We start from the raw sequence: 15,057 nt of genomic DNA on the forward strand, positions 1-15,057 counted from the left end.
TTTTTGTTGTTGACCACGTAATCCAAACAAAAAAAGAAAAAAACTCGTTGGTCATTCCCCTATCTTGAGCTGGTTTTGATATCCGCGTTTCAGAGTATGCTAACAAAACAGCGTCGGCTTATGGCTAATAAATAAATTACTGCGTTGTTGTGATGGTCAATGGATAAATGTATCTGCTTGCTCAAGATCTGTTTCGAAACAAATTCTAAAATCCGCATTATTTAAGATATGTTCAGAGAACAATTGGCAGTTGAGGGGGGGGGGGGCTCTCGTACTATATTTTGACCAAAAATCCTCTTTCCAGAAAATTATTCGCCTAAATACGTGTCTTTTCGGTCCTATTAGGGGACCCATTCTATGATGCTTGTTTTTCAGCAAAAGAATGCTTTTGATAAATTCGGTACTTGTTGGTTATTGGAAACACGCTCAATAACGCTTGGGTTACATCTCAGATAACCGGTTTCATAGCTACAAAAGCGAAGAACGGATGATATAATTCATTGGATTTAGAGTGCATTGAACTGGTATACTTTGGACCATATATTTGCCCTTTGAGGGTGGGGGTGGGCTGGAGGCTAGGTAAGATTTCCATAATTTTGTTTCTCAAGTATTATCTTATCATCATATTTTGTTATTATCTTTTATCGCTATACATAGAAAACTTAATACAGGCAAAGAGGTTTTCAAACAGTTCGTGGTAACGAACTGTAGTAAGGAGCGACCCGGCTCAATAGTAACCAAAACTCTGAAAAATGGTGTTTTAATACCAATAGTTACATCAAAAGAATCACATTTTTATGCTGATTTCATATATATATGTTTCATCAAGTTTAGTCTTACCCATAGAAAGTTACGAACCTGAGAAAATTTGCCATTATTTAGAAAATAGGGAGAAACACCCCTAAAAGTCATTGGATCTTAATCACACCATCAAATTCAGCGTATCAGAGAACCCTACTGTAGAAGTTTCAAGCTCCTATCTACAATAACGTGGAATTTTGTAATTTTTGCCAGAAGACAGATCACGGATGCGTGTTTATTTGTTTTTTTTCCCAGGGGTGATCGTATCGACCTTTTGTCCTACAATGTCTCGAGAGGGCTCATTCTAACGGAAATGAAAAGTTCTAGTGCCCTTTTTAAGTGATCAAAAAATCGGAGGGTACCTAGGCTCATTTTCCCACGCTCATTTTTTCCCAAAGTCACCGGATCAAAATTCTGAGATAGCCATTTTGTTCAGCATAGTCGAAAAACCTATTAATTATGTCTTTCGGGACGACAAAATCCCCCACAGTCCCTGGGGTAGGGGCTGCAAGTTACAAACTTTGACCATTGTTTACATATAGTAATGGTTATTGGGAAGTGTACAGACGTTTTCAGGGGGAATTTTATGTGTTGGAGGGGGGTGAGGGTGTTGAGTGGGAGGATCTTTCCATGGAGGAAATTATCATGAGGGAAGAGAATTTTCCATGAAGGGGCTGCAGATTTTCTAACATTATTTAAGAAAAAAATGATAAAATAAATAAACGAAAAATTTTCAGCTGGAAGTAAGGAGCAGCATTATAGCCCAAAAAGACCAGAAATTACTACGTAAATAAGGGGGTTTATCTCCTCCACAATGCTTCGCTCTTCACGTTAAAGTAATTTCAGTAATTTCAACTATTTATTCTACGGCCTTTGGGATTCAGGGGCCATTCTTAAAGAATTGGGATAAAATTCAAGTTTTAGTGTAAAGAGCGAGGTATTGACTAGGGGGCGAACCCCCTCATATATGTAATAAAATTATACAAATATAGAAGTTCGTTACGTCAGTTAATTCTTAAGTTACGTATATTTATTACTAATAAAAATGTTCATAAAATAAATAAAAAGTTCTAGTTGCCTTTTTAAGTAACCAAAAACTGAAGGATAACTAGGCCTCCTCCCCTAACCCCTTTTGTATCAAAATCTTCTGATCAAAACTATGAGAAAGCCATTTAGCCAAAAAAATAATATGCAAATTTTGTTTTAATTGTTTATGTGCGGTGAGCCAAAATGAAAACATGCATTAATTCAAAAACATTCAGAAATTAAATAAAAAACAAGTTTTTTTTAACTGCAAGTAAGGAGCGACACTAGAACTTAAAACGAACAGAAATTATTCCATATATGAAAGGGGTTGTCCCCTCCGCAATGCCTCGCTCTTTACGCTAAAGTTCTTTATTGTTTTAAAAAGTAGAGTTGCGAGAAAGAGTCAAACTATAGAGTGAGACGTTGCAGAGGGGACAACCCCTTTCATATACGAAATAATTTCTGTTCGTTTAAAGTTTTAGTGTCGCTCCTTACTTGCAGTTAAAAAAATCTTTTTTTTAAATCTGTTTAAGGTCGAAGCAACAGGAGGGCATCCAGCCACATCTTGCGTCTTTTTTTGCGACTTGGTCCTCTCGGGTAGCCCCCAAAACACCAGATTAAAATCTTAAGGTGGTTATTTTGTGCAAAATAGAAAGGTCGAATAAATGTGCCTCCAAGGATGGCATAGCCTCCAGATCTACTGGAGCAATGTGCCAAATGTTTACAATTGTGTAATATCGCAGAAAAAGAAAATTTGCTCGAGTTGAGTAACGATTGGCACGAAACTTTCTGGAGTCGGTGTCAAAAGGAGGAACTTTTTTTGTGGGAGGGAATGGAAGTCAAGAAAAGTCCCAAGGAAATGTTTGTCCTGATTAGTTTGAATCTTACAGCCATAAACCCTTGGGCCAAGAGCAACTTGTTGCACAAGAAATCTTCCTTGGGACAGTCACCAACAGAAGAGCTGTGGGAAAAATTCTGGTAAATTTAAATTTAATGGCGATGTCATACCAGCCAAACTTAGTTTACTAAATTTATCTGAGTTTGATCATTCTTGGGAGTCTATCTAATCAAATTTGTAGCAGTAGCTACAACCAAGCAAGGAACGGAAACTAGCCCATAGTAACCAAAACTTTTAAAAAGTGTTTTCAAGAACTGTCAAGTGAGAAAAAATAATCATATATAGCTGATTCAGGAGATGTAAATATTATCTCAATTAATCTTAATAATTCAAAATGAGCCAGAAACCCCTTGAAACTGGCGTCGAATCGATATAGAAAGGGCACCACTGGTATCGCAATGGTCATTGGTCAATCTTTTTTTGCCCAAAAATTACAGCCGTTCACCTTAAATAACAATGAGAAGTACTTTCTGGGTGTGACACTTTCAATTTCTTCTGTTTTTTCGTCTACCGCTAGTGGGGCTCTCGAACGCCAAAAACAGCTGTTTAACGGATGTCCACAGTTTTTAATCTCCTTCAGTTTTCTAAAATCTCTATGAAAATTTCGCGATATTGTATGAATTTGACTGATAAATATTTGTAATAATGAAATTCAATTTTGAGAATTTTAATAAGAGCCTGAACCCCCCTAAAGTATGGTAGCTAGAAAACTAGGCTAACTCGAGTTTTTTTAGAGAATGAAAATTGCATAGTTAAATTGATTCATCTCGCGGCCAGTCAAAGATTATTGAGAGCTTTGCAAAATTAGTCTTCTAATTTCTACCGCCTACTTAAGGATTTTCTACCCATATTCCTGTTTTGTTCCGTTGGTCTTGTTTCTTCAACAAAGCAGTTGTTTTTTTTTGTTTTTTTTTTTTCAACCTCCGATAGGCTACAAAGGAAAGACGGTTAAAAATAATAATAATAATTATTATTGCTAAAAGTAATACAATCAAGACCATTTTTCTGCATAATCACCTTGTCGTTTGAGGCATTTGTCATATATGGAAACAAGCTTATTTCCCTCTTCATAAACACCCGTTTCATAAAGTTGGACCGCCAATTGTTTGAAGTCTGAGTTATGATGGTTTTTCTTAGCTCCTTAGTCTGTAAATGCTGCCCCTGTTCCACTTCTTCGACTAATGGAAAAAACGGAAGTCACTTGGCCGTAAGTCGGGATTAAAGTTGGGTCTTCGAAAATCTTCCCAAAAAAAATCCAAACCAATGTTCAGCAACTGAACAAGGGCAACTACATGGGACAAAATAGGTATTGTTGTGAAGTTAATGAAGCTATAAACAACAATTACATCTGATTCTTATTATGAGGCTAGGGATCCCTGACAATACCTGTCCTTGTAGTGCTCGTGTAATTGAATGGCTCCTTGAACGATCAATAGATCAGTTTTGAACATCAACTTTAAAGTCTTCCCGTTGCACTGAGTGAGTGACATATCTTTTCCGTGATAACCATCGATAATCTTTCAATATTTTCGATTGAATAAGATGCAACATGCTTGCTTTTCCAGCCTACTTTTGAAGATTAAGGTGGAAAGGGTAAAGTGTGCTGAAGGGGCAACCATCAGCACATATTTTCTTGCAAATATTTTCTTTCATGTTTACAGCATTGAAAAATAAAAATGGAAATTACAGTGAAGATAAGTTTTGAATTGTTCAATTTGTAATAATTAGTATCAGTAAATATCAAATATTCAGTTTATTTTCATTAGTTCTTTCCAGTCGTCTTGATTATTATATTTCGACGGTATTTTGAAAAACAAAATTTGGGGAAGAGGAAAAGGTCAGTAGTGAAACTCCTGTTTGTAGTAATTTTTGTTTCTTTAAGTTTTATTGGAACATTCAATTGAATTTTTACTCGTTTTAAGATTTACTTATTCATCTATTTTAGTACCTGCTTGCTCCATATTTCCTATGACCGTTTTCTTTAATTTCCATTTGTTTTGGGTTTCATTTATTCTTTAATAGTAATTTCTGGTCGTTTCGGATTTGAATCATTCTAGGCATTTATTTCGGTTGGTCTTAAGTTTAATATGGCTCTTCACTTTTCTTTGAATTTTTTTTTCGGGAAGTTTGTTTTAATTAATTTGATTGGAAGCTGGCGGACAGAGGGGGGGGGGGGTGTTTTACATAATTTTATGGGATTATGGAGATTATCTTATGCGAGTATGGACATTTTATTAGGTAGACGTTATCGCATAATCTTATCACTGGAATCACAATCCATGTTCTGTGGTGGGTCGCCATAGCTCAGATCGAAAGTACTATCAAGCAGTAACCAATCCCACTGCGCCACAACAGGACAGAGAATGTTCCCATTTTAAGGCTGTAAATCTCTCCATTTGAGACTCTAATGTACTATTCTGGTGATCTCCGGAGGTCAGGGAATCACCACGTATCTTAAGCAATTTTAGATGTTGGTCAAACTTCAATTTGAAACATTATCTTTGTGGAACAATTTAAGATAGCTCTCTCTGATATAGACAATAAAATTCAACATTTCCTCTCACACTGTTGGTTCTGGATCAAGGACAAACAAAAACTATCCTTTTTGGTTTCAATAAGAATTATGTTCAGCTATCTAAAATATAATATTACAGATCATCTATTAGGCTTCACCAGATACCTCACTTCAAGCAAAATACACGTTCTTCAATTACATTGGATATCTAATAAAACTAGTCCGTCCGTGCATTGTCATTGGATCGGATAACGCTCCGCTCATGCTTGGATTGGATAGCACTCCACCCGATCAATATCATTGGATATCGTCAACACTCGGAAGTCAAATCATTTGATCGGATGGCTTTTGAGGTTTGCAGAAATGTTGATCTTTTTCCGAATAAGCTGAAATTGGCAGCATTGAAAAAAAAACATGAGAAAACCAAAGTGTTGCTCTTCCAACGCAATTGACAAACTGGAATTTCTATCAGAAGACTAGATGTTGTAGCCATTACTGAATAGCGACAGGTATTCTTTCGGTTGCAATCAAACTTTCAAATTTGCTCTAAAAAATTTTTAATCATCATGCCTCTCGATTAATCCACTTCAACAATTGGAATTCATGTGCTTCTGCATTGTGCGTGCGTTTCACCCGTTTCACATCGTTAGAACTTCCATTCCAATGTATATGTGATAAAACTTTGATGACTTAGCCAATTATCATTCCAGACACCCTGTTTCGTCTCTTGTTTTTATTGTTTAGTTATTTTGAGACTCTAATGCGTAATATCCATGCAATTCCAAACCCTGTGGCAGATGTGATTGAACCCAGGGTCCCTTTTTGTCAAGGAAAGGTCAATCTACTGTGCCACTACAGGCTTAGGCATTCTGCGAATTATCTATGATACACAAGTCTGCCCAGGAGAAGTTGTCACATTTATCTGTACTAGTTCTGCTACCTAGGCAGTGTGAGTTTGATGTAGAAGCTACAGTCCTGTTTTAAGTTTACTGAAGCTTAAATAAAACGACCGAAAACTTGTTTTTGGAATCCAGAACTTCAAAAAATCTACTCAAAAATTCGTTTTCAAATCATAGTAGAAGTGATACCGCCGTTTCAAATCCATTGCAGCTTGGAAAGAAGCATTTAAAGATGACGAAACGTCAAAATGAGTATGCTTGCAGAATAACGAAGTTCCAGAAGCTGCCCAATTTCATGTTTTTTGTAAATGTTAATGAATTATACAGGGGTCGTCTGTTTAGGATAATGAGACCCATATCTTTAACGCATACGAACATGTAGTGTTTCCACTTTTTTTCCTTCTATGGTAAGGAAACAACTCAGATTTGGACAGGTAATTAGGCTCTATGGCAGGTATATGCTACAAAAAAAGCTCATAATAATTACCTTTAATTTGCTTCATCCAATCATTTTGCCAAGCTGATTATTACATTTTATCTAAGAGACATGTTTGGCGATAATGTCTAAAAATCATCAGTTAGGCAGACAGGATTGCCAAATATAGCCAAGATTGTTCTATTGGTAATTGGAAACTTTTTCCTATATTTTACAAAATTGTTTGCCCTATTCTGTCGCTCCAGTAGTGTGATTAAATAAAAAAAGTAATTTTTTTAGCTGAAAGTAAGGAGTGACATTAAAACTTAAAACGAACAGAAATTACTCCGTATATGAAATGGGTTGTCCCCTCCGCAATCCCTCGCTCTTTACGCTAAAGCTTTTAATTGTTTTAAAAAGTAGAATTGTGGCAAAGAGTCAAACTTTAGCGTAAAGAGCGAGGGATTGCGGAGGGGACAACCCATTTCATATACGGAGTAATTTCTGTTCGTTTTAAGTTTTAGTGTCGCTCCTTACTTTCAGCTAAAAAAATTAGTTTTTTTTATTTAATTTCTGAACATTTTTGAATTAATGCATGTTTGGTTTTGGCTCTCCGCACATAAATTATTAAAATGAAATTTGTATATTAATTCTTTTTTTGGCCAAATGGCTTTCTCTTAGTTTTGATCAGACGATTTTGAGAAATAAGGGGTGAAGAAGGAGGCCTAGTTGCCCTCGAAATTTTCGGTTACTTAAAAAGCAACTAGAACTTTTAATTTTTAACCAAAGTTTTTATTAGTAAAAAATATACGTAACTTAAGAATTAACTTACGTAACAAACTTTCATAATCTTATATTTTTATTATGTATACGAGGGGGTTTGTACCCTCGTTAATACCTCGCTCTTTACACTAAATCGTAAGTTTTGTTCCAATTCTTTAAGAATGACCCCTGAATCAGAAAGGCCGTAGAATAAATAGTTGAAATTACTAAAAATACTTTAGCAAAAAGAGCGAGGTATATATCTCCTCCTAAATACCTCGCTTTTTATGCTAAAGTATTCTTAGAACCCCTCATATGCGTAATAATCTCTGTTCGTTTTAAGTTTCAATACTACTCCTTCCTTTCATTTGAAAAAACGTTTTCATGTTTATTTTTCATTTTCTTATTGTAATGCTAGAAAATCCTGCACCCTTTTCATTGAATTTTTCTTCCCCCATGGCAAATTCCTCCAAGTAAAGATCCTCCAACATAGCCCTCTCCCCTCAGCCCCACCCCAAAACAAAATAAAATCCCCCTGAAAACGTCTGTACACTTCCCAATAAGCATCACTATATGTAAACACTGGTCAAAATTTGTAACTTGCAGCCCCTCCCCCAGGGATTGTGGGGGAGTAAGTTATCCCCAAAGACATAATTATTAAGGTTTTCGACTATGCTGAACAAAATGGCTATCTCAAAATTTTGATCCATTGACTTTGGGAAAAAATGAGCGTGGGAGGGGGCCTAGATGCCCTCCAATTTCTTTGGTCACTTAAAAAGGACACTAGAACTTTGAGAACGATGAGCCCTCTTGCAACATTCTAGGACCACTTGGTCGATACGATGACCCCTGGGATAAAGAAAAAAAACAAAAAAAAAAAACAAACAAACAAATAAACACGCACCCGTGATTTGTCTTCTGGCAAAAAATACAAAATTCCACATTTTTGTAGATAGAAGCTTGAAACTTCTACAGTAGGGTTCTCTGATACGTTGAATCTGATGATGTTATTTTTGTTAAGATTTTACGACTTTTAGGGGGTGTTTCCCCCTATTTTCTTAAATAAGGCAAATTTTCTCAGGCTCGTAACTTTTGATGGGTAAGACTAAACTTGATGAAACTTATATATTTAAAATCAGCATCGAAATGCGATTCTTTTGATGTAGCTATTGATATCAAAATGCGATTTTTTAGAGTTTTGGTTACTATTGAGCCGGGTCGCTCCTTACTACAGTTCGTTACCACGAACTGTTTGATAATCTTTTGACAATCTAAATGCACATAAGGTCTGTTGATTTAGTTCAAATTTGTCCTCAATGTTCCCCCAACTTTTACCTTCATAGACGTAGCCTTCATAGTACTAGTATCACAGTAGTCATGGGGCTAGTAGGAGAAGTAGTAGTAGTAACAGTAGCAGAAGCAATATTGATAACAGTAATAGCATGTACATTTTGATTTTTGGTTACTATTGAGCCGGGTCGCTCCTTACTACAGTTCGTTACCACGAACAGTTTTACAGTTCTGAAATAATCAACTGCTTGCCAAACTGTTGTTAAAGCTAATTTCAATAAAATATATTGCTATGGAGGATACCACAAAGAATAGCCACCAACCTGATGGGAAGCGAAAACATGGTCGTTACTAGCCAAAATGCTTTGGGGGGGGGAGGCAAGGGATTTTACAGACTGGCTGGTCATTTTTACTGACTGTTTTTTTCAACAATTAGCGTAATGTCTGTTGCACGAGTCGGTCAAACCGCTACATTTACCGACCGAAATTGAGATTTCGTTACATATCACGTCACTATTTTTATCCTCTTCATTTAACCAAATGGAAAACTGTGGCATCATCTGTAAAACAAGACAGGAGTCGGTAAAACTGCTTCGTTTACCAACTAAGTTTAAGATTTCTGTAGATAACGTGTCAGTATTTTCATGGTCTTTATTTAACCGAACAAAAAATTTTGGTGGCGTCAAAAAGCGCAAAACCGTGGCGCTTCGCAAACGGAATTTACCGACTTATTTTTTTACCAAGTGCCCAAGAACATTGGGGGAGCCCCCCCCCATACGTGACAGCCCTGGCTATTATTTTTATAAAGTAACTAAATATCCACTGTTCCGTGTATTTTTTTTATCTTTGACTTGATATTTTCATTGAATCAGACCTGCATCTCTTGAACTAGAAAATGGCAATTAGATAATTATATACTGCACGGATATTTAGCCTATATTATAAGCAAGAATTTTTTAGGTGAAACAAAAGTATTTTCTAAATAAGGAACAGCCAGGAACTTTATACTTTTCTTCGCAAGGTGGTACCTACTGGTACCGCAAGAAGTTCCAAAGACTGTTGAATTTCATTTTGGATTATGCCTTATTTACGCTGAAAATTGCCATGCAGAATGTTCTACATTTTCAACAAGAACAGGCCAATAAATAGACGTTCAGTGGCCTTATCAGTGACTCTTCGCGAAACCGACCAAGATGTTACAAACGGGGTCAAAGGGGTCTTTTAATTAAAATAAAAAAGAAAAAACGGGAAAGAAGGGCAGGTATCAAAATGTTGTTATATTTGTTGTTCAAAGTGAGAGACTTTAATTCTTTAGTTAAAAATTTTCGACTCTAGCGGTTTTAATGATGTATTTCCATTTCAATTTGACTTCATATTTCAGGGGTTTCGTGTCCTTTTTCGAAATTCATAAAATTAATTTCACAAAAACGAAACACTACTCCATATGATCTTAATTAAAGTTACTATTCAAAAAATAGTGATGCATTGGAAATATTTGTCACCAAACAGTTTCCACAGATACCCGTTTTCGTTTTTTTTTTTTTTTTTTTTTTTTTTTTAGCAACTATGGGTTGTGACTCATTCCTTACTAGGTCGCAACTGCTACTGTAACAATCGTTCCGGGCGCACTGCGCTTCTAAGTGCACGCAAATCGGTAGTGCTAGTTGAGATTTCACATAAGAGAAATGGGGTGATAAGAATGGGGTGATGCACTTAGGTGATGCAATTGTATTCAATCAGTGCTACCGATGATCTAGACTGTTGCTACCGTGATCTAGAATAGGCCATTCCTTGACAAGTAGTTCGAATACTACTGCATGGAAAACGATCAAAAGCTATCTAATACCAAAACTGTGTCCATCAAAAATAATGTTCAACACGAAAAATAAATGTTACTAAAATAGTTACGTTACAGATAGCGCATCTTCTAAAAGTTCAATCTTCATAAAGACATCCGCGCAATTCTTCATTAGCGTTACTAAAATAACGTCAGCTACAGAGGCTACGGTACGCTATTGGGGTGTGAGCAAACTATAATGACGGTTTTGTGTGCAACAGATTTTTTTGAGAAAGGATCAGTTCATGAAAATATAAGTAAATGATCGTATTAACGATTCTTCTTGACGACGTAAGGTCTTTGCGTCGGCCTTGCAATGTGTTGCTACGCCAGGTTCGATCTCTAGGTCCCGTATTACCAAGCTGAGGTCAAACCTACTGTACCACCACAGGATTAAATCATTTTCTAGCCTTTCTTTAACATTGTTTGAACTGGAAAGCAAAGCAATATAAATTTTTTCGTGATCTAATAGAACAAAAAGTGACTAGCCAATTTTCTCACTTTAATTGCGACTGCTGTAATTCACATAATAGCTACTATGTGCGTGACTTTACCTGCAGTGTTGGTTATAACCTTTTAATTATGTTGTTATGTTTAGAGTAATAATAATGACACTGCTTTAATTATTTCTGCTGACAGTAATTTAGTTGCTCTGTTGTCACTCACTTCCGCGTAAATTCCCTAAAAAGGATTCACGTCGAATCCTAGTTTCTTTTCGGTGAAGAGAAAATGTGGCATTTTCCTAAGAGATAACTCTAGAGCGATCTTTAACCGACCTAAAGTAGATAAAAATACTATTACGAGATGTCTATTTTTATAAATGACTTGTTTTCCCCACTTTTCCATTCTTTTTCAGTGGTTATCTTTACGATTTTGAAAGCTGTAGCTTACTTAATCTTATATATCAAAATAACAGATTGATGAAACGCCCTCTTAGTAGCAAGAGGAGCAGAGCTGTTATCAAGGCCGTATACGGGGGGGGGGAGGCTTTTGGGTGGTTTAACCCCCACCCCGAAATGTTTGTCTGACTCGTTAAAATGTAACAAAAATGAATATAATTTTTTATATATTTTTTAATTTTCGGTCTCTACCCCCCTCCCGCCCCGAAAAAAATCCTGGATACAGCCATGGACGTTATACCCTCTATGCCGTCCATAAGTCGAAAGGAACTAAAATATCTGATAGAATGTCGTATCTAAACAATAGCAGGGTCAGGGCGTATCCAGAGGGAGGGGGAGGGTTACGGGGTTTGAACCCCACCCCGTAATGTTTGTTCGACTAGTAAAAACGTAACAAAATGTAATTAATGAACTTTGAGATTTTTTAAAATTTCTTTTTTGCACCCCCTCCCCCCTCCGAAAAAAAGATACCCTTCCACAATATCATAGTCATCGTCTCCTAATCATCACTATAATCACAAACAAACTATTCAAAATTTAAAACATGGAATTTATATGGAGATTTAAGCTCAGATCAAGCGTGAAAGGCTTTCTAGGAATTTTTTTTTTTTTTCAAAATTTGTTAATTGCTCATCCAGAAATTCTAATTTTTATATTGATTTTTCTTCAATGTACCATAAGCTTAGGTAGCCCTTTTGCAGCCGATGGGAACTCACAGTCTCATTATGCAAAAACCCTTTTGGTGCTTCTAATCGATTGCTATAGTAATGTTCCATAATGTTCCGCCATTTTTAGCCATTCAATTAATGGGTAACAAGTTAAAGCAGCATTCAGTTGGATTTATTTAGATGACGGTGAAGTTAGGCTATTTGTTTATCAAACAGTTCGTGATAACGAACTGTAGTAAGGAGCGACCTGGCTCAATAGTAACCAAAACTCTAAAAAATAGAATTTTGATATCAATAGCTACATCAAAAGAATTGCATTTTAATGTTGATTTTAAATATATAAGTTTCATCAAGTTCAGTCTTACCCATCAAAAGTTACGAGCCTGAGAAAATTTGCCTTATTTATGAAAATAGGGGGAAACACCCCCTAAAAGTAATAGAATCTTAACGAAAATCACACCATCAGATTCATCGTATCAGAGAACCCTACTGTAGAAGCTTCAAGCTTCTATCTACAAAAATGTGGAATTTTGTATTTTTTGCCAGAAGACAAATCACGGGTGCGTGTTTATTTTTTGTTTTTTTTTTGTGTTTTTTCTTTTCTTTTTCCCAGGGGTCATCGTATCGACCAAGTGGTCCTAGAATGTCGCAAGAGGGCTCATTCTAACGGAAATGAAAAGTTCTAGTGCCCTTTTTAAGTGACCAAAAAATTTGGAGGGCATCTAGGCCCCCTCCCACGCTCATTTTTTTCCCAAAGTCAACGGATCAAAATTTTGAGATAGCCATTTTGTTCAGCATAGTCGAAAACCATAATAACTATGTATTTGGGGATGATTTACTCCCCCACAATCCCTGGGGGAGGGGCTACAAGTTACAAACTTTGACCAGTGTTTTTATATATAGTAATGGTTATTGGGAAGTGTACAGACGTTTTCAGGGGGATTTTATTTTATTTGGGGGGTGGGGCTGAGGGAGGGGGCTATGTTTGAGGATCTTTCCTTGGAGGAATCTTCCATGGGGGAAGAAAAATTCAAGGAAAAGGGCGCATGATTTTCTAGCATTATTATAAGAAAACAATGAAAAATAAACATGAAAACGTTTTTTCAAATGAAAGGAAGGAGTAGCATTGAAACTTAAAACGAACAGAGATTATTACACATATGAGGGGTTCTAAAATTACTTTAACATAAAGAGCGAGGTATTTAGGAGGAGATAAATACCTCGCTCTTTATGCTAAAGTATTTTTAGTAATTTCAACTATTTATTCTACGGCCATTCTGATTCAGGGGTCATTCTTAAAGAATTAGGACAAAGCTTAAGATTTAGTGTAAAGAGCGAGGTATTAGCGAGGATACAAACCCCCTTGTACACATAATAAAAATATAAGATTATGAAAGTTTGTTACGTAAGTTGCTAATTTATAAGTTACGTATTTTTTTTACTAATAAAAACGTTCGTTAAAAATTAAAAGTTCTAGTTGCCTTTTTAAGCAACCGAAAAATTGGAGGGCAACTAGGCCTCCTTCTCCACCCCTTATTTCTCAAAATCGTCTGATTAAAACTAAGAGAAAGCTATTTAGCCAAAAAAAGAATTAATATACAAATTTCATTTTAATAATTTACGTGCGGAGAGCCAAAACCAAACATGCATTAATTCAAAAACGTTCAGAAATTAAATAAAAAAAACTAATTTTTGTAGCTGAAAGTAAGGAGCGACATTAAAACTTAAAACGAACAGAAATTACTCCGTATATAAAATGGGTTGTCCCCTCCGTAATCCCTCGCTCTTTACGCTAAAGTTTGACTCTTTGCCACAAATCTACTTTTTAAAACAATTAAAAGCTTTAGCGTAAAGAGTGAGGGATTGCGGAGGGGACAACCCATTTTATATACGGAGTAATTTCTGTTCGTTTTAAGTTTTAATGTCGCTCCTTACTTTCAGCTAAAAAAATTAGTTTTTTTTATTTAATTTTCAAACAAGAGCTAATAGCTTATATGGCACTTGTGACGAGGCAAGAAGAGCTAAGAGCCAAGAGCTCATATGGTATGAGCTCTAACAAAATTCTAAGAATCAATAGATTGATTTAAAAGGATAATCAGAGGCTTAATGCCGGTCGGATTCAAAATAAGAGCTCTGGGTCACGATGTCCTTCTAAATATCAAAATTCATTAAGATCCGATCACCCACTCGTATGTTATAAATACCTAATTTTTTCTAATTTTTCCTCTCCATTTAGCCTCCCAGATGGTCGAATCTGGGAAAACGACTTTATCAAGTCAATTTGTGCAGCTCCCTGACACGCCTACCAATTTTCATCGTCCTAGCACGTCCAGAAGCACCAAACTCGCTAAATTACTGAGCCCCTCCCCCCAACTCCCCCAAAGAGAGCGAATCCGGTACGGTTACGTCAATCACGTATCAAGGACATTTTCTTATTCTATCCACCAAGCTTCGTCTCGATTCCTCCACTCCAAGTGTTTTCCAAGATTTCCCCCTCCAACTCCCCCCAACGTCAAAAGATCTGGTCGGGATTTGAAATAAGAGCTCTGAGACATGAATTCCTTCTAAATTTCAAATTTCATTAAGATCCGATCACCTATTCGTAAGATAAAAATACCCCAATTTTCACGTTTTTCAAGAATTCTGGTTTCCCCCTCCAACTCCCCCCAATGTCACAGGATCCAAGTTTTGTTTCATGAAGATCCAATCACTCCTTCGTAAGTTAAAAGTACGTCATTTTTTTCCATTTTTTCAGAATTTACCCCCCCCCCAATAGAGCAGATCCTTTCCAATTATGTAAATCACGTATCTAAGACTTCTGCTTATTTTTCCCACCAAGTTTCATCCCGATCCCTCCAATCTAAGTTTTTTCCATGATTTTAGGTTTCCCCACCCCAAACTCCCCCCAATGTCACCAGATCTGGTCGGGATTTAAAATAAGAGCTTTGAGACCCGATATCCTTCTAAATATCAAATTTCATTGAGATCACCCGTTTGTAAGTTAGAAATACCTCAGTTTTTCTAATTTTTCAGAATTACCCTCCGCC

General features: G+C 36.3%; 1 protein-coding gene across 1 annotated transcript in view; it reads left to right on the plus strand.

The window, feature by feature from the left end:
- LOC136026061 (NAD(+) hydrolase sarm1-like) overlaps nucleotides 1–15,057 on the plus strand; it is a gene marked incomplete in the record, with an annotated part of 166,228 nt that overhangs the window by 42,168 nt on the left and 109,003 nt on the right.

Source organism: Artemia franciscana, chromosome 4, assembly GCF_032884065.1.
Source record: "Artemia franciscana chromosome 4, ASM3288406v1, whole genome shotgun sequence".
Classification (NCBI taxonomy): domain Eukaryota; kingdom Metazoa; phylum Arthropoda; class Branchiopoda; order Anostraca; family Artemiidae; genus Artemia; species Artemia franciscana.